This window comes from Balaenoptera musculus, chromosome 15 (genome assembly GCF_009873245.2).
Source record: "Balaenoptera musculus isolate JJ_BM4_2016_0621 chromosome 15, mBalMus1.pri.v3, whole genome shotgun sequence".
Classification (NCBI taxonomy): domain Eukaryota; kingdom Metazoa; phylum Chordata; class Mammalia; order Artiodactyla; family Balaenopteridae; genus Balaenoptera; species Balaenoptera musculus.
This window is the reverse complement of record NC_045799.1, coordinates 69219849-69241559: the sequence shown is the minus strand read 5'-3', so window position 1 is coordinate 69241559 and position 21711 is coordinate 69219849. Positions and strand designations below refer to the sequence as shown.

General features: G+C 40.0%; 1 protein-coding gene and 1 pseudogene across 1 annotated transcript in view; both read right to left on the bottom strand.

The window, feature by feature from the left end:
- HS3ST4 (heparan sulfate-glucosamine 3-sulfotransferase 4) overlaps positions 1–21711 on the bottom strand; it is a 411041-nt gene that overhangs the window by 371235 nt on the left and 18095 nt on the right. The window lies entirely within an intron of this gene.
- LOC118882137 lies at positions 1408–1525 on the bottom strand (annotated as a pseudogene).

The following is a 21711-nucleotide window of genomic DNA, read 5'->3' as shown; positions in this document are numbered from 1 at the left end:
CCTTCTGATGAAAACATTCCATTTCAGAAATAAAATAAAACTTTCAAAAGTGATCTGGAAGAGACTTAAATAGATTACAGCATTAAATAATACTTTTCTTTCTTTTTGTGGCCAAACAAGAGAATAAAATGGATTGCTGCCTATTTCTGTACTGCCAGGGCAATTGTACAACCACGTTGAATGTTCTGGCAAAGCCGAGGGGATATGCTCCATGCCTGGACCCAATACTAGAAATTCAGGCCTCCATTCATACTCTTAACCCTTCTCAATTCATTGAAAACCACTTCAAGCAAAAATCATTTGAAAGAAATTACCTCTGTGTATTACACCATGAGCAGTGAAAAATGTCCCCGATGGTCCCGAAGCAATAAAATTTTTGCTGAAGTGCAAGATGTAATAACTCAAGGAAAAGAAGTCCCCATGACAACAAAAGGGGAAAGGAAATGAGTGACAATCTGGGGCTTCAAGTCCCTCACAATACAAGGTATCACTAATTTGTACTTGGAAATCTGTCTTTGGGATTGAAATCCCAGAAAGTAACTTCCTCTCTATCGTTTCTCTGCCTGCCCAGGTGGTATCGTTAAACCGAACTACACTTCATCAAAAGAGGATAGAAATCCAGGCACTAGGATGGAACCTGCATCTATTCCACGCTTTCCACATCTCCCAAATCAAAAGGATGCAGGTGTGCTATGGAGTTGAGAGCAAGAGTGGGATTTTGGAGGGTTCAATACGCACACGTATAGAAGTTGTAGCCAGAGAAGGAAACCACAGGACTTCACACCATGAGATGCCTGGGGTCATTTTCCAAACACTGTTCCATTTCTTTTTCTTTTTTTTTTTTAACTTTATGTTACTTTTATTTTATCATAATAATTTTTTTAAAGGTGGGAAAAGGTATGGTCCAAGAAATAAAAGCAGCAATAGTTTCAGAGTCGACACATCTCAAATTATACTTGGTCTCTTCTCTAATACATATTATCTGAAGGAACACTGCCAATTAGTGAGTCAAAGTTTTATGCAGGACTTCCCTGGTGGTGCAGTGGTTAAGAATCCACCTGCCAATGCAGGGGACATGGGTTCGAGCCCTGGCCCGGGAAGATCCCACATGCTGAGGAGCAACTAAGCCCGTGCGCCACAACTACTGAGCCTGTGCTCTAGAGCCCGCGAGCCACAACTACTGAGCCCGCATGCCACAACTACTGAAGCCCGCGCCTAGAGCCTGTGCTCTGCAACAACAGAAGCCACCGCAATGAGAAGCCCACGCACCGCAACAAAGAATAGCCCCCGCTTGCCACAACTAGAGAAAGCCCGCGTGCAGCAACGAAGACACAGCACAGCAAAAAATTAATTAATATAATTTTTTTTTAAAAATTTTATGCAATGGTTTGCTTTTTTTGTTTTTGAAGCCTACAGCACCCAGTATTCCCAGGTGGTCTCCCATCCAAGTACTAACCATGCCTACCCTGCCTAGCTTCTGAGATCAGATGAGATCGGGTGCACTCAGGGTGGTATGGCTGTAGCGTGCAATGGTTTGTTTTTATAATAGGTGCACTTTTTTTAAATTGAACTATAGTTGATTTACAATATGGTGTTAGTTTCAGGTGTACAGCAAAGTGATTCAGATAGACAGACAGATAGATAGATAGATTGATTGATTCAGGTTATTTTCCATCATAGGTTAATACAAGATATTGGATATAGTTCCCTGTGCTATACAGTAAATCTTTGTTGTTATCTATTTTAATATATAGTAGTACATATCTGTTAATCCCATACTCCTTATTTATCCCTTCCCCCTTTCCCCTTTGTTTTCTATGTCTGTGAGTCCATTTTTGTTTTGCAAATAAGTTCATTTGTATTATTTTTTAGATGCCACATATACATGATATCATATAACAGTTGTCTTTCTCTGTGTCCCATTTCTTTTTCAGGAAAAAGATCCCAGGAAGAAACTCCCTAATTTCCCTACTGAATTCCTTGGTTTGCTGCTCCCAGCCTGGCTGCTCAGTGGGGCCCCATCTCTCCAGACTCTTCCTTCATGCCCACTCAAAACCCATAAGACTAAAACTTCTTAAGTGTTTACTAGTTATCAATACTGAGAAACAGAAGACACAAGGAAACAAACACTGGAGGTTCTCCTGGAATCTTGGTTTGTACAGCCACTTCCCCACTGAGTCTCTGAGTCCTTACTCCTGAAGGTGTTGTTGCTATGGCCCTCCCGACCCTGCACAGCCCAGATACCTTCTTAATTCCCACTGACACCTTCCTAACAGTAGGTCTCTCCTACCAGAACATCATCATAACAAGAAACAGCTTTCAGTTAACCAGGATCTACCAAGGGGCGGCCATCAGGCTAGGCACTTGACATAATTTATCTCCTTTAACCCAATCCACAGCCCTATGACAAAGGTATTATACTTTTCACTTTTTAGATGAAAAAATAAAGTTCAGAGAAGTTAAGCAATTAGCCCAAGGTCACAGAGCTAGGATTTGGCAATCCTGTGATTATAAATATCACAGCCTGAATAGCCTGAATATAAATCTACTGAAAATCTAACCAAAACAGAAGAGTAGTTAACTCAGGTGATAAGTGGTGTGAAGTGTATAATGCACGTTCCCAGGGTCTCCACATGGAGCCAAACCTCCTCTCTTCAAGCTCACCCCATTGTTTCCATGAGGTCTGTAATGCTGAAGTCAGATATACTGACTTTATCATAGAAAAGTGTGTGGACCAGAGGGCAGACAGCAGAAGCAAGAAGAAATACAATCGTGCAGCCTGTGGAACAAAAACCACATTCACAGAAAGATAGACAAGATGAAAACGCAGAGGGCTATGTACCAGATGAAGCAACAAGATAAAACCCCAGAAAAACAAATAAATGAAGTGGAGATAGGCAACCTTTCAGAAAAAGAATTCAGAATAATGATAGTGAAGATGATCCAGGACCTCGGAAAAAGAATGGAGGCAAAGATCGAGAAGATGTAAGAAATGTTTAACACAGACCTAGAAGAATTAAAGAACAAACAAACAGAGATGAACAATACAATAACTGAAATGAAAACTACACTAGAAGGAATCAATAGCAGAATAACTGAGGCAGAAGAACGGATAAGTGACCTGGAAGACAGAATGGTGGAATTTACTGCTGCAGAACAGACTAAAGAAAAAAGAATGAAAAGAAATGAAGACAGCCTAAGAGACCTCTGGGACAACATTAAACATAACAACATTCACATTATAGGGGTCCCAGAAGGAGAAGAGAGAGAGAAAGGACCCGAGAAAATATTTGAAGAGATTGTAGTCGAAAACTTCCCCAACATGGGAAAGGAAATAGCCACCCAAGTCCAGGAAGTGCAGAGAGTCCCATACAGGATAATCCCAAGGAGAAACACACCGAGACACATAGTAATCAAATTGGCAAAAATTAAAGACAAAGAAAAATTACTGAAAGCAGCAAGGGAAAAACGACAAATAACATACAAGGGAACTCCCATAAGGTTAACAGCTGATTTCTCAGGAGAAACTCTACAAGCCACAGGGAGTGGCATGACATATTTAAAGTGATGAAAGGGAAGAACCTACAACCAAGATTACTCTACCAGCAAGTATCTCATTCAGATTCAATGGAGAAATCAAAAGCTTTACAGACAAGCAAAAGCTAAGAGAATTCAGCACCACCAAACCAGCTCTACAACAAATGCTAAAGGAACTTCTCTAAGTGTTCTTAGAGAAGAAACACAAGAGAAGAAAAGGACCTACGAAAACAAACCCGAAACAATTAAGAAAATGGTAACAGGAACATACATATCGATAATTACCTTAAACATGAATGGATTAAATGCTCCAATCAAAAGACACAGGCTCGCTGAATGGATACAAAAACAAGACCCATATATATGCTGTCTACAAGAGACCCACTTCAGACCTAGGGACACATACAGACTGAAAGTGAGGGGATGGAAAAAGATATTCCATGCAAATGGAAATCAAAAGAAAGCTGGAGTAGCAATACTCATATCAGATAAAACAGACTCTAAAATAAAGAATGTTACAAAAGACAAGGAAGGACACTACATAATGATCAAGGGATCAATCCAAGAAGAAGATTAACAATTATAAACATAGGAGCACCTCAATATATAAGGCAAATGCTAACAGCTATAAAAGAGGAAATCAACAGTGACACAACAACAGTGGGGGACTTTAACACTTCACTTACACCAATGGACAGATCATCCAAACAAAAAATTACTAAGGAAACACAAGCTTTGAATGATACAAAAGACCAGATAGATTTAATTGATATTTACAGGACACTCCATCCAAAAACAGCAGATTACACTTTCTTCTCAAATGTGCACGGAACATTCTCCAGGATAGATCACATCTTGGGTCACAAATCAAGCCTCAGTAAATTTAAGAAAACTGAAATCATATCAAGCATCTTTTCTGACCACAATGCTATGAGATTAGAAATCAATTACAGGGGAAAAAAATGTAAAAAACACAAACACATGGAAGCTAAACAATACGTTACTAAATAACCAAGAGATCAGTGAAGAAATCAAAGAGGAATTCAAAAAATACCTAGAAACAAATGACAATGAAAACACTATGATACAAAACCTATGGGATGCAGCAAAAGCAGTTCTAAGAGGGAAGTTTATAGCAATACAAGCCTACCTCAAGAAACAAGAAAAATCTCAAATAAAGAATCTAACCCTACACCTAAAGAAACTAGAGAAAGAAGAACAAACAAAACCCAAAGTTAGTAGAAGGAAAGAAATCATAAAGATCAGAGCAAAAATAAATGAAATAGAAACAAAGAAAACAATAGCAAAGATCAATAAAACTAAAAGCTGGTTCTTTGAGAAGAAAAACAAAATTGATAAACCATTAGCCAGACTCATCAAGAAAAAGGGGGAGAGGACTCAAATCAATAAAATTAGAGATGAAAAAGGGGAAGTTACAACAGACACTGCAGAAATACAAAGCATCCTAATAGACTACTACTAGCAACTCTATGCCAATAAAATGGACAACCTGGAAGAAATGGACAAATTCTTAGAAAGGTATAACCTCCCAAGACTGAACCAGGAAGAAATAGACAATATGAACAGACCAATCACAAGCAATGAAATTGAAACTGTGATTAAAAATCTTCCAACAAACAGAAGTCCAGGACCAGATGGCTTCACAGGTGAATTCTATCAAACATTTAGAGAACAGCTAACACCCATCCTTCTCAAACTCTTCCAAAAAATTGCAGAGGAAGGAACACTCCCAAACTCACTCTGTGAGGCCACCATCACCCTGATACCAAAACCAGAAAAAGATACTACAAAAAAAGAAAATTACAGACCAACATCACTGATGAATATAGATGCAAAAATCCTCAACAAAATACTAGCAAACAGAATCCAACAACACATTAAAAGGATCATACACCATGATCAAGTGGGATTTATCCCAGGGATGCAAGGATTCTTGAACTTATGCAAATCAATCAATGTGATACACCACATTAATAAATTGAAGAATAAAAACCATATGATCATCTCAATAGATGCAGAAAAAGCTTTTGACAAAATTCAACACCCATTTATGATAAAAACTCTCCAGAAGGTTGGCACAGAGGGAACCTAACTCAACATAATAAAGGCCATATACGATAAACCCACAGCAAACATCATTCTCAATGATGAAAAACTGAACGCATTTCCTCTAAGATCAGGAACAAGACAAGGATGTCCACTCTCACCACTATTATTCAACATAGTTTTGGAAGTCCTAGCCACGTCAATCAGAGAAGAAAAAGAAATAAAAGGAATACAAATTGGAAAAGAAGAAGTAAAACTGTCACTGTTTGCAGATGACATGATACTATACATAGAGAATCTGAAAGATGCCACCAGAAAACTACTAGAGCTAATCAATGAATTTGGTAAAGTTGCAGGATACAAAATTAATGCACAGAAATCTCTTGCATTCCTATACACTAATGATGAAAAATCTGAAAGAGAAATTAAGGAAACACTCCCATTTACCACTGCAACAAAAAGAATAAAATACCTAGGAATAAACCTACCTAGAGAGACAAAAGACCTGTATGCAGAAAACTACAAGACACTGATGAAAGAAATTAAAGATGATACCAACAGATGAAGAGATATACCATGTTCTTGGATTGGAAGAATCAATATTGTGAAAATGACTATACTACCCAAAGCAATCTACAGATTCAATGCAATGGCAATCAAATTACCAATGGCATTTTTTATGGAACTAGAACAAGAAACCTTAAAATTTGTATGGAGACACAAAAGACCCTGAATAGCCAAAGCAGTCTTGAGCGAAAAAAACGGAGCTGGAGGAATCAGACTCCCTGACTTCAGACTACATTACAAAGCTACAGTAATCAAGACAATATGGTACTGGCACAAAAACAGACATAGATCAATGGAACAAGAGAGAAAACCCAGAGATAAACCCACATATCTATGGTCAACTAATCTATGACAGAGGAGGCAAGGATATACAATGGAGAAAAGACAGTCTCTTCAATAAGTGGTGCTGGAAAAACTGGACAGCTACATGTAAAAGAATGAAATTAGAACACTCCCTAACACCATACACAAAAAAAACTCAAAATGGATTAGAGACCTAAATGTAAGACCAGACACTATAAAACTCTTAGAGGAAAACATAGGAAAAACACTCTTTGACATAAATCACAGCAAGATCTTTTTTGACCCACCTCCTAGAGTAATGGAAATAAAAACAAAAATAAACAAATGGGACCTAATGAAACTTCAAAGCTTTTGCACAGCAAAGGAAACCATAAACAAGACAAAAAGACAACCCTCAGAATGGGAGTAAATATTTGCAAACGAATCAACGGACAAAGGATTAATCTCCAAAATATATAAACAGCTCATGCAGCTCAATATTAAAAAAACAAACAACCCAATCTAAAAATGGGCAGAAGACCTAAATAGACATTTCTCCAAAGAAGACATACAGATGGCCAAGAAGCACATGAAAAGCTGCTCAACATCACTAATTATTAGAGAAATGCAAATCAAAACTACAATGAGGTATCACCTCACACCAGTTAGAATGGGCATCATCAGAAAATCTACAAACAACAAATGCTGGAGAGGGTGTGGAAAAAGGGAACCCTTTTGCACTGTTGGTGGGAATGTAAATTGATACAGCCACTATGGAGAACAGTATGGAGGTTCCTTAAAAAAACTAAAAATATAATTACCATATGACCCAGCAATCCCACTACTGGGCATATACCAGAGAAAACCATAATTCAAAAAGATACATGCACCCCAATGTTCATTGCAGCACTATTTACAATACCCAGGTAATGGAAGCAACCTAAATGCCCATCGACAGCCGAATGGATAAAGAAGATGTGATACATATATACAATGGAACATTACTCAGCCATAAAAAGGAACGAAATTGGGTCATCTGTAGAGGCGTGGATGAATTTCACACAGAGTGAAGTACATTAGAAAGAGAAAAACAAATATCGCATATTAACACATGTATGTGGAACCTAGAAAAATGGTACAGGTGAGCCGGTTTGCAGGGCAGAAATAGAGACACAGGTGTAGAGAACAAACATATGGACACCAAGGGGTAAAAGCAGCGGAGGGGGGTGGTGGTGATGTGATGAATTGGGAGATTGGGATTGACATATATACACTAATATGTATAAAATGGATAACTAATAAGAACCTGCTGTATAAAAAAGTTAATTAAATAAATTAATTAAATAAATAAAGTGTGTGCACGGGCATCTGGCTGCACACATGTGTTTTTTGCCAGTTACAGTCTTCCACAAAACACTTGAATGATCAGCAAGCCCAGAAGCCAATCATAATTCTAGTCATGAGATGTACCAACTGGCATAATTCAGCTTTGAAGAGGCTCCCTCTAAATGGATTAAGTATGATTGAATGATACGGGTTCTCCCGGGGTGTAAATGGGGTGGTAGTGTACAGGCATTCTGGGAAGTGGAGTTAATTCTTTCCAAGTGTCTCTTCGATCCCCAAGGGATCTCCTCCACCCTGGGAGGACTCAGCTCAAAATTCTCAATCGGGGGAGGGAGGGAGGGGGAAGGGATGGATTGGGAGTTTGGGATTAGTAGGTGCAAACTATTATATATAGAATGCATAACCAACGAGGACCTACTGTATAGCACAGGGAACCATATTCAATATCCTGGGATAAACCATAATGGAAAAGAGCATGAAAAAGAATGTATATATGTGTATAACTGAGTCACTTTGCTGTACAGTAGAATTTAACACAACATTGTAAATCAACTATACTTCAATAAAATTAATTTTTTTAAAAATTCTCAATCAGAAACAACACAGTGTCATTATAAGACAGTTGAGGTGTTTTCTGATGGGTAGTTTTCTAAAATACCTTAGACACTTGCTAATCTTTACTTTTTTCCATTATCTATTTTAATTGAAGTAATACACTCAGAGGATTTTAGAAAAAGAGACATGCACGCTGTCAAGGATTTACACTAGACACCTCTCTGCAGCCTGTTTTTTCTCATCAACAACAGATCTTCGAGTTTTTTCCACGGCGATATGCACAGTGCTATCTCATTCTTTTAAACAACTGCATTGTATTACTTCTGTGGGCAAGCCGTAACTTACATAACCAGTCTCGTACTGAGGTACACTTAGGTGGCTTCCAATCTTTTGCCATGAAAAATAAAACAACTCGTACACACCTTTTTGCTGGACACCTAAGATTTCTCCAAACTGAACACAGAGTAGTGCTGTTCTCAATGCAGGCACATAGCTGTTCTTACAGAGATGCTATGATCCAACTCAAAAGTAAGGACAACAACTAAGACATAAACTGGACCAACAGCGAGCAGGGACATCTGAAGCAAAATCCGTCCTGAAAACTGCACAATGCATGGTTACCGCGTCTATACTCTTTCTGAGAGAATCAGAGGGTCCATGGCCAAGGACAATGGAAAGACCCACAGGACCTAAAGAGCACTGTGCAATGTTTAAAATAAGCACTTCCGGGCTTCCCTGGTGGCGCAGTGGTTGAGAATCCACCTGCCAATGCAGGGGACACGGGTTCGAGCCCTGGTCTGGGAAGGTCCCACATGCCGCGGAGCAACTGGGCCCGTGAGCCACAATTACTGAGCCTGCGCATCTGGAGCCTGTGCGCCGCAACAAGAGAGGCCGCGATAGTAAGAGGCCCACACACCGCGATGAAGAGTGGCCCCCGCTCGCCGCAACTAGAGGAAGCCCTCGCACAGAAACGAAGACCCAACACAGTCATAAATAAATAAATAAATAAATAAAAATTTAAAGAGTTCTATTTGCATTTTTAAAAAATAAAAAAATAAAAAATAAAATAAGCACTTCTTTTTGGCGGTGTACAAGAGAAATATAAATGCTAAACCTCACCTGCACAGCACACTGCAGGGGACATGAACATAATACAATTTAGACACAAGAGCAATCTTCAGTCATAGAGCAGACTTCCATCACTGCCAAAAACATTTCTCCCCTCACTGTTGAATGCTGCTGTGAATTTCATCTGTGACTGAGATTCTAAGATAACTCAAAGAATGTAGTTTTTACGTGTGAGGGCAGGGAGAACTGGGCATCCCCAGACACAGCTAGCAAGAGTGTAAATATTTATATAAGCTTCCTGGAGGGAAATTCAGCAATGTGTACCAAAAGCTTTAAAATCATGCTCACCGCTCACCTTTTGACCCAGTAATTATATGCCCATGTATGCCCTGGAATTCATCCTAAGAAACTGTGTGTGTGTGTGTGTGTGTGTGTGTGTGTTTTCTGTACCCATTTTTTCACTGCAATGTTTTAGGACCAGAGAAACACTGGAAGCAATGTAAATGTCCACCTGTAGGGTATCAGTTGAATACATTATAATGTATTCATACCATACAATGAAAACTACACAGCCAATAAAATTCATGTGTTAAAGGAGTAGTTTGCAAGCTGTGGGTCACAAATCATTAATGAGTCATGAAACCAGTTTTTGTGGGCCATGGACAACTTTTTTAAATAGAAGAATATCAGAGTGCATCACACAAAGTAAGTGTCAGTATGGTTTCGTGAAACTTTTTTAAATGCATGCGTGTTTATTCTGGGTCAGTATATAAAATGTACTTCTTACTTTAGGATATAGTAAAAAAAAAAAAAAAAAAAAACAACTGAAAACCACTGTGGCAACAGAATATTCACTAGTATGGAAATATGTCAACATTCTACATTTAAGTGGGGGAAAACAGGTTAAAAATTATATAGTATAATCCCAAATTTGAGATAATACCAACAATCAAATATGTATGTGTATATGTGCACAGAAAAGAAACATCCTCTGGATAGTAGTATTATGGGTGAAGGTAATTTTTCTCTATTTTCCCTATATGCTTCTGGTATTTTTCTAAATTTCCTATAATTTCTGCTTATTATGTTAATAAGCAGAGAAAAAACAGAGGCTATTTTCAAATATGGTTTTGGTAAGTATGTTAAGTATTTTAAGATGTTCCAAAAATGAGTCAAGGGTGACAGTAAATGAATGAGGTGACCAGGCAATCATTCCATCCTCTGACACCCTCCTATGAAAAATCTCCGTTCAGAAATGCTGCATACCAACACATTGGGACAAGCAGCATGGTCCTATAAGAAGGTGCACAGGAAAAGTAAAATAATAGTAGTTCAGAATTGAAAGTATTCTTATTCTGTATCACAGAGTATACACAAGTGACTGTTGTTTCTATTAAAAAAGAAAGGAAGGAAGGAAGGAAAGGAGGGAGGGAGGGAGGGAGGGAAGGCACAGAAATAATGGAAGGGAAGAGTGAAAAGAAAAGAAAGTACCAAAAATATCTGATATGTTAAAAAAAAAAAAAGACAGAGAGAGAAAGAAAGCTTGTCTTTAATACATAGCAGTAAAAAAATTGGACAAAGCTTTCATTTTATGATTAGAGGTTTCAGCCAGCAAATATCGTCCTGAAGTTATTAAATTTTAAAATGCCCAGGAACTCAATAAACCCTTTTTTAATTCATAATGAGTTAATGAAGTGGCCAATGACCTGACCTCTTTTCAAACTGGATGAGGGATTTGATGCGTCAGTGCTAATTCAGGTTCAGGTGATCACTTCACTGTTAGGAAAACATCGTTATTTTTTTTTTTTTCCTGAGGAAGGGGCTTTAGCATGGAAGCATAATCATTAGTGATGCTATTTAACCTTCTGCTTCACCTCAGTGGTACCCCAGTGAGGCACAGAACTAATGAAATTACTCAGTGTTAAACAAGGAAATGGCAGCTTTTCTGTATGAATTCCATCTCTTCACTTTCCAAATCTTTCTCAACTAGAGATGGGACCCTGTCCTCAAAATGTTTATATTCTGTTGGGGGAGACAATGGCAACTCCTGGATTTCTATTTAAGTAGGTGATGTAGAGGTTTAGGCGGCTTGGAAGAGAATGCTTGCTGATGGAAATGATTGGTGATAAGACTTAAAACCACCCTTCCTATTGCCACTCAGACGAAACATAAATAACAAGATACGAAGAATATTGGGAAAAGAGTGTGCTAACTCAGGAAGAGTAAAATCACTTCTAGGCTGAAGGAGAAAAGCATTTGAACCTCACCAGTTATATTTTGGGAATAAAAGGTACAAAATTGTTAGACAGATGGACAAACCCATCCTTTTGGATGCTACTGTGAAAATTTGGAGCCAAACTAAGGTTGATCACATATGATTTCCAAAGAGTATATTGGTCAAACTTATATCACTTTTTTCAAATCTTCTGATTTATTTGTGTATCCCTAGCATCTTGCAAAGCACTGGGGAGAGCAGACAGTTATAAAGTATTTATCCAGTATTAGATAAATACAGTTGCTTGATTTTTTAGTGGAATCCAATAAGGATTTGAGGAAAGAAACATAGATGCTTAAGGAGAACAACTGGTATACCAAAGGCACATGGATTAATTTGTCTATACTGACAGATAACTGACTTCTCATTTTAAAAAATCTCCACCTTATCTGCTTTGCTTTATTAGTATTTATTTTCCAGAGCTTTGCATGTGTATCTCATTTAATCCTTGTAACTAACCTATAAAGTACATACTATTAATATCTCCATTTTAGAGATGAGGAAAGTGAGTCACAGATCAGTTTAGTAACTCATTCAAGGCCACACAACCAGCAGGTCCCACAGCCCATACTCATAGCCAAGCAGTTGGCTCCAAAGCCCATGTTACCCCAGTGCCCCCTATTTCCAAAGCACTCTAAACATTTGGCAGATGGGATCTTATTCTCTCTCCCAAAACCACTTGAAATAGCTTGTTAAAATACTGTGACCTTCCCCAAGTCACTGTATGCCCTTGCTGGGTATTGTCTGAGAGACCAAGGTAATTTCCCACAAGGCCAGCTTTATTCCTCGCTAGCTGAAAAGCAAAGCAAATGAAACAAAAGAAAAGGAACATGAAGGGTTCTTTGGGCACATTGTGTGTTGGACGTAAACTAATAAAATGGTTTTAATAAAGGGGTGGCAAGTGAGAACATGTATCAGTCACCTGGTACCTGGGTAGACCAGATAACCCTCCTCATGGAGTCTCAGAGACATGAAGGAGGAAGTGCCCTTATGCCCTGGGTTTTGTACCTTCCGAGATCCGATAGAGGTCTGCGAGTTTTAATGAAAACAATTTGCATTGTAGGGTGCCAAAGGTAGCAGGCTAATTTTAGGGTGGAGTTGGCTGGTTAGTTTTATTCTCCAAAGAGTCTAGTTATGTCAACCCACTCCCAGTAGAGTCCCCCTGACGGTTATCTAATAAACTCAAGTTTCCCACTGGCAAAACATAATGCTGACAACAAAGGGTCTTTCTTTAGCATTGAAGAAAACTGAGTGCATTAAGGAAATCTGGTCACAAAAGAACAAGGAGACGTATAAAAGCTCCCCCACATCTTCCATGCCTTCCTTCCAGCTTGATGTTTCTTGTCAAGAGAAGGAAAACTCTCAGTATAAATATGCATTTGAATCATAAAACAAATCCACCCAGTACTTTTGCAGAAAAAGAGAGAAATAAAAAGAGGCTCCAGGACAAACATCTAAGTAAAAAATATAAAGTGCTTTTACCCCCTCATCTCACGATGTGCCTGTCTCTTCCACTCTCCTCTTGCACTGAGCAGTACGTACACTTTACAGAGAATGCCAGCTATAATCCAACAGATGTCACTGTGAACATGGAGGAGAAAATGGCCAGAAACAGCCTCTCCAGGGTTGTCTGCACAAAAATACACTGACCAGCTTTGATTTTCAGTGCCACGGTCAACTAGACCAGCCCACGTGTGAGCACAGGAACTTGTTCCTGCCGTAACCTGAGTCAGGTGAGCTGGGAATGCTAATTCATTTAGATGAGATTTGTGAAAAATATTGCTTTGGGTGAAAGAAGGGTATCTCATTGCTATGCAGACATGTATTATCAGGGGGAAGAAAAGCAAAAAAGACTAAGGTTGGCCCATATAAGATAGTCCTTCGAGGCAACCCTCAATCCAGAATGTGAGAGTGCCTCAGGGATCAGCATGGTTAGACTGCAGTTAACCCCTTCTCTGTAATAATCCACACTGAAGTCACATTTAAAGAGAAGAATCATGTCATTTCACCATCAGATGTGTACGTATCACATCTCTCTCCTCCAAGCCTTCACATATTCTGTTCCTTATGCCCAACACCCTTCCCTCACCATTGACCCTTAGCTTAAATGGCTAACCCCTACAAGTCCCCTACTTCTCCGCTTAGGTGTCACTTCCCTTGTTTTATCTACAAACGTGCCTGGCAGAGAGTAGTGAATGAACAGATTTTTTAGAATAAATGAATAGGACCCATTCGTGGCCAGTGGGTGTAGAGGAAATATAGCAGGGTCTTCTAGAAGGAATTTTCTACCTAATGAAAGGCAAGAGCTGCCTGAAGAATAAGCCTTTTTGTCACTTTCCCCCCTTCCCTCTTTGCATACTCTCATGCAAGAACGTAATACCTAAAGCTGCAGCAACCATCTTCAGATCCCAATGTAACAACCCACAGTGCAAAACCCAACAGGCTAACATGGCAGAATGGAAGGATGTAAACAGCTTGAACCCTTCAGAGCCTGGTAAACTGCTGACTCTATCCTGGAACCACCCATCTGGATTTCTTGCTAAGTGAAATCTAAACATCCTAAGTCACTGTTCATTAGGTTTTCTCTCGCGTACAGCCAAAAGCATCCAGACTGACATATTCTGCACTTATTAACCTAAATTGGGATTGGCATTTGCTTGTCTGTCTTCCCACCTAGACCGTGAGTTCCAGAAGGATGAAAGTGTCTTGTTGTTTACCTTCTTCCTGGCATACAGCAAAGAATGGGATGCCTTAAACATTTGTCAAATGAGAGACTCATTTCCCTCACACCTGCCTCCCCCAGTTCCCAAGAACTAAAACTCGAAGCTGACCCATTTCTATCTTTCTGAACCTTTAGAGGTATCTTTGATGTTAGATCTGGCACCTCTCAGTTCTCAGAACGCTATGACACATCTTAAAAAGTCAACTCTTTTTCAAGCTTTCTCTAAGTCAAATGGATATTTTTCAGACTTCAATTTAGAAAATCTCTTAGTGACATTCAACATGGTCGATCACTCTTTCCTTTTTAAAATCCTTAGTGCCATAAAACTGATTTGCTTTCTTTTTTATTGAAGTAATATTGATTTACAGAATGGAAGAAAATATTAGCAAATGATAAGACTGACAAGGGGTTAACATCCAAAATATACAAGCAGCTCATACAGCTCAATATAAAAAAAAAAACCAAACAACCCAATCAAAAAAAAATGGGCAGAAGACCTGAATAGACATTTTTCTAAAGAAGACATACAAATGGCTAACAAGCACAAGAAAAGATGCTCAATATCGCTAATTATGAGAGAAATGCAAATCAAAACAACAATGAGAATCACCTCACACCTGTCAGAATGGCTATCATCAAAAAGTCTACAAATAACAACTGTTGGCAAGGATGTGGAGAAAAGGGAGCTCTGTGCACTGTTGGTGGGAATGTAAATTGGTGCAGCCACCATGGAAAACAGTATGGAAATTCCTCAAAACACTAAAAAATAGAACTATCATATGATCCAGCAATTCTGCTCCTGGGTATATACGCAGAAAAAACAAAAACACTAATTCAAAAAGATACATGCGCTCCAATGTTCTTAGCAGCACTATTCACAACTGCTTTCTTCTTGTCCTCTACACTTTTCTCTTTCACAAGCTCATCTTTATGTACTCTGCACCCAATTTCAGAGCCTCATTCTAAGCCTTCCTTTCTTGCCACCAGACACTTGCTCACAATCATCATTGACCATGGCTTCAATTATCACTTTATGTTGATAAGTCCCCAAGTTGTGTCTCCTAGCCCTGTCCTCTCCTCTGAGCTCAGCTACATACATCTAACTACCTATTTGGTATATATATATCAAATATATATATAGTCTCAAAACAATATATATAAACATATATATAAATAAATAATATATATATGTCTCAAAACCATCTGAAATTCAACATTTTTGAAACTGAACTTATTATCCTCCCTGACTCATCAGCATCCAGATGAAGGTATCAGAAACCTACCTCAAGCTGACTTAGGGCACTAAAGGAAATGTATTGGCTCAAGGAACCAGAAAGCTCTTGGACAGAGCTGGTCTCAGGTATGCATGAATTCAGGAATTTAAACAACAAAATAAGGTCTCTCTTGCCATCTCTCATCTCTATTAATCTCCATCTAACTCCTTTCTCTCTCACTGCACACCAGCTTTCTCCATAGGTAGGAAACATCTCCATAGGTAGAAGCATCTGTAGGACTCTATCCTTCCTGCTCCAAGACCCCAAAGGCAAGCCCCCTTTGCCTTCACCTTCAACATCCCACAAAAAAGAATCTCACTGTGCAAACCTTGGTCACTAAGCCAATGCCTGTTACAGCCAGAGGAGGTGGGTTTTCCTGAAGGGAAATCTAACCCAAAATCAGATGATTGGATCAACAGTTCTTCAACAGAAGAGAGCACAGGGTTTGCTGGACAAGTTAACTGAGTAGATGTCCTGCAGCTACCCCAAGCCAGCTCTTCTCCTTGTGGTCACTGTCTTGGTAAGTAAAGCTATCCTTCTCCCATCCACTTACACAAGCCAGAAACCCAGGAGTTCCTGAAGACTTCCCTCGCTCTCATCCCCCAAAGGCAAGCCAGCACCATATCCTTTCAATTTTGCCTCCAAAATGTCATTCAACATCCCCCACTTCTTTCCATCCTCGCTGCCATCTCCCTAGTCTAAGCCACCAGAAACTTCTCCTAGACTATTTTAAGAACCTCCTACAGGTACTTACTCTCCTCTCCCCAGTCCATTTCCTACATAGCAACCAGGCTGATCATTTCCAAGTGTGAACCTGACCCTGTCCCCTGTCTGTTGAAACCATTAGACAGCCCTCCATCTCTCTGAGGATAAAACCCCACATCTTCAACATGTCCTGCAATTCCCCATAGCTATCTCCTCTCCAGTTCCATTCTAAGCCACGCCTCTCTCTCTTACTGAGTTCCAGCACCGTGGGTCTTTAGTTCTTCCAACATGCCAGCCGTCTTCCTGACATGGGGTCTTTACATGTGCTGTTTCCTCTGCTTGGATTGCTACCCTCCCCAACACACACACACACACCCCCACACCCACACCCACACACACTCTCACACTTTCACCTCCTACTCAACCTTCAGATCTCTTCTCAAATGCCACTTATTTAGGAGAGTTTCCTCAACTCTCCAAGGTTACAGCTCTTGCTAGATGTTCAAACTGCACCCCCTTCATTATAGTCTCTTACAGCCCTGGATACTGTTCCTTCACAGTATTCATTCATTCTGCTCATGATTTTAACTTTATTTACACTGACTGATTATATCGTTCTTCTCCATTGAAAGATAAGTGCCACAAGCCCAAGAATCAACTGCTTTTACTTACCTTTGTGTCCCCAGCCCCAAGCACACGACCTGGCACATTGGGAGGCAATCAATATGGAATGAGAAATAAATGTCTAAATCATTTCTGGAAAGGACAGAGATTAAAAGTACAAGTTGTGGAGTCAAGCAGGTTAAAATCTTGGGCCCATAGGGACTTCCCTGGTGGTCCAGTGGCTAAGCCTCCACACTCCCAATGCAGGGGGCCCAGGTTCGGTCCCTGGTCAGGGAACTAAATCTCGCATGTCGCAACTACGGGTTCGCATGCTGCAGCTAAAGATCCCGCGTGCCGCAACTAAGACGGGCGCAGCCAAATAAATAAATAAATATTTTTTAAAAATAAAATAAAAACAAACAAATAAAGTCTTGGGCCCATAGAAATACAAGGTGTGTCACCTTGGACACATCACTTAGAATTTCCCTTCTTTAAGTTTCAGTTTCCTCACCTGTAAAATATGGACAATAATAAGGACTCATAAGATGAGCTGCCTTTTAGGTAGGTGTTTTACACTTCAGACAATGCCCAGAACACAGAAAGCAGATGTATCCACTGCAATTAAGTTTATCCGAGAACAACTAAAGCCCAAAATAGTATGGCTGAAGCAACACAGAAAGGTATCCCTCTCTTACCCAGAGGTTTCCGTCGGGCTCCTTCTGTCCTGCTGCTTCTCCATTCTCGAGATGACGCTCTCTCCACAGCACCAAATTACTGTTGAACTTCGATTCTCATACTCACCTTCTCATCAACAGCAAAGAGCCTCCTGGTAAGGACCCTTTTCCGAAGTCGTGCCCAGCATCTGCTCTCAAATCCCACTGGCCCCAACTTAACCTTGTCAGCCGCATCAAGCAGGAGGAAGGCCGGGAAACACAGTCTTTATTTCAGACCGTCATGTGCCCAACAAAAACTGAGAGACGAACAGTAGCCTCTTTTACAGCAGGACACCGAAAGGAAAATTCTTACACGGAAATTGGACATTTTATGTCAAGGAGTGCCTCCATAAAAGATGATATGGGCAAATGAGAGCGTAGAAGCGCCCTCCCCAGAAACACATCCGTCACAGTAACAGGCACATAAATGCATTTGGTGGATTTTCGAGAAAACCACCACCATCATCCCATATGTGAACTTTCTAAACCCCTGGGTCCTGGGCTCCAGGGAAAGTGTGCTTGCCCAGAGAGAAGCCTTCAGAGGTTCGTCCCATTGTCACTCACATAGGCCTGCCTTGATCTTTTCTCTCTGAATGATGCAAAACGCCTACAGGTGCCAGGCGGGACTTCTCAGGGTGCCCTGGGGCAGTCCTTTGCCTGCAGAATCCCTCCAGGGCAGGTCACCTACAGGAGGACTGTGGCTTTGCTTACCTGACGCATTGAGGGCCTTCCCAACCTGTCGCTAACCACCACCTCAGAAATCCAGTCTTGCTTTACAGCTAAATCAATCCTGTCACTCCAATTAAATTCGCTTGGGAAAAGTTAAAAAAGGAATCTTTGGCCTCACTGTGAATTCTCAAGTCTGACAGAAAAAGAATGATGCTGTCGCAGTTCAAAGAGAGGAAGGAAGTATTTACTCTGTCCCCCTTCGTGCAGAAGGGAAAGGGGCACTGATTGTTATTTTGATACTAGAAACTAAACTCTAAATAAGATCATCCGAGAAGGATAACCATATTCAAACTATTTTCTTTCATCTCATGGAAATGGTACATGGAATCACCATCCTTATTATTAAAAGCTTTTATCAAGGTGCCTGGGGCACAAAACAGGCTGAGTTGTATTAAATCTGTAACATTACTTGGGGATGACATGGAGGGTCTTTCCCAAGAACTTAGAAATAAGATTACCATCTGACAGCTTATCAAAATACATCAAAGTGTATCAAAATTTTAACAGTGCATACTCCTTCCATTTCCTCTGGAGACATGCATTCAAGAGCTTGTGCTCAGAGGTATCCTCTGTAGCCTTGTCTGTAAAAGCAAAGGATGGAAATGACAGAGATGTTCACAAAGAGTACAGAGGTTAAGTGTATCATGATACAACCTTACAGGGAAACACAATGTCAAGATTACGAAATCGTGAACTCAACCTCTACACAGCGTCATGAAAAAGTGTTCACGCTCTCATGGTAAGTAGCCATAGCAAATGCAGGCTCTGAAGCCAAAAGGTCTCACTTAATTGTTTCCCAGCTCTGAGACTATGAGTAAGTTACTCAACATCTCTAAGCCGGAGGTCTCTTATCTGAAAAATGGGGTAATAACAGCACTACCTCATAGGGTCCTGTAAGGATGAAACACAGCACTTAGCCTAGTAGATGGTGAGTTGGCACGGGGTAACTGGTAACTCACTACAGTTCTGGGGCAGTCTTAGTAATATTAATGACACCTCATCAAGCGTCATCAGACTATATCAGTGGACACTTCTTCCTCCACTGTATACATCACTCAAAGGGAAACACAGCCCGACTACAAGCAGCGGCTCCTTTCTGGGAATGAGGCTGGCAGTGCAGGAAGCAGGATGGAAAACAAGGAAAGAGGAAAAGTCTTTGGCTTTATTTTCATTTATATGTTAGTGGTTTTTTCTTCTAAAACCAGCTCGTGTTACTTTTATCATAAAGTGTTTTTTTTTTTTCCAAGATTGGCCTCTAAGAATTAAACTGTAATTGCATCTCTTAATGGATGAGAGCAGAGATATGCAAAGTTCCCAGGAAGGAGATTCTGAGCCTCAGGACCTGATGTAACTCAACTGAAAATAGTAACATATCTAAAGAAAGGATATGACTACCTATGGGCTGAGGGTGGGGATGGCACCGAGTCCCAGTAGCTTAGGAAGAACAGGGACAGCAGAGGTAGCAGGGCATGCAAGCAGTTCACAGGGGAGAGGGAATTTTGGTCCTTAGACTCATATTTGCAGGTGTGCCCTCTAGGGTCTTCACTTGACTTTTGCTCTGTGTTAAGGACTGAATTGTGTCCCCCTCCCCAAATTCATGTGTTGAAATCCCAACCCTAGGACCTCAGAATATGACCATATTTGGAGATAGGGTCTTTCACAAGGTAATTAAGGCAAAATGGGGTCATTAGGGTGGGCCCTAATCCAATAGGACTAGTGTCCCTGTAAGAAAAGGAAATCTGGGCACAAACACACAGAGGGAAGACCACGTGAAGACACAGGGAAGAGAAGACAACCATCTGCAAGTCAGAGAGAGAGGCCTGAGAAGAAACCAACAGTGCCAACACCTTGATCTTGGACTTCTAGGCTCCAGGGCTGTGAGAAAATACATTGCTGTTGTTTAAGCCCCCCAGTGTGTCATATTTTGCTGTGGCAGCCCTGGCAAACTAATACACTCTGTTCGTGATTCTCTTTCCGTACATGAATTTTACATTTTCTATGTGCAAATCCATCAATCTTTCCCTTTATGGATTCTGGGTTGTCATTTTTTTAAATCTTGATTTAAAAGGACTCTGCCATCCCAACTTTATTAAGATATATCCATACTGCCTTCTTATCATCTTTGTTGCTGTTACTATTGCTATGGTTGTACTGTGGTACCTCTTTTGTTTCGTTCTTTATCTGAAATATATTTCTGTAATTTGGGTGTGGTCAGGCCCTAACTCTGGGGTGACCCATTGTCTATATTACTTTTATACTCATAAAAATGTTAAAATTATATTACAGAAATAGATTTTAGACACAGGAAAACATTCATGATACACATTTAGGTGAAAAGAGGGAATTATATTTAAAAATAAACATTTTTGAAATAAAATGATTTATATATACTTCATAAGTATTGAAAAATGTATGAAAGAACATACACTAGATTATTAGTAATAGTTATCTCTGGGTGATTAGGATTTTTTATGCTTTCAGTATTTTCCAATTGACTTTACCGAAATAATAATTTAAGTGAAATCCTAGTGTATCTCAGATCTCCTTTTCTTAAAAGGACACTAGTCCTATTGGATTAGGGCTCACCCTAATGACCCCATTTTGCTTTAATTACCTCTTGAAAGACCCTATCTCCATACGGTCATATTCTGAGGTCTTAGGGGTTAGGATTTCAACACATGAATTTGGGGGGGGGGCACAACAATGACAACAATACAAAATTTGATAGTGAAACTCTGGGATTCAGACCAACTCATGTTACGATCAGGGTGACCTTAGGCAAGTTATTTAACTTTCCCTACCTTAGTTTTCTCATGTGTAAAATGGGTATAAGAACAGGTGGTCATGGGGGTAATCAGGAGGTTTGTTGTTTGGGGGAGAGTACGTATAAAAGTCCTTGGTGGGAATAACATTCAGTAATGTTATTCAATAATAACATTCAATCAGTGGCACTGTAATGTACCTTCCAACTTCGAAGAAGGGCAAAGCTCCAGGAATAGCAGGTGTCCATCATCAGGACAGGGAAATTCCATAGGTGTGGTTCATAATGTGTAGTCAGGGGGACAAGAAATAAAGCTGGGCTTAAGGAGGAGTCAGGATTCAGAAGCTCTTCTACTCCACACCAGCCACTCTGCACTTTATAAAGACCGGCGGTATGCATGTCACAGAGCTTTGTAACTAGGGGTGATGTGATTACTAAAATTTCAGCGAAAGTATTGTTCACGGAAACACTTTCCCAAAGCCAGCTGTCAACCTGAGGGGGGGTTAAAC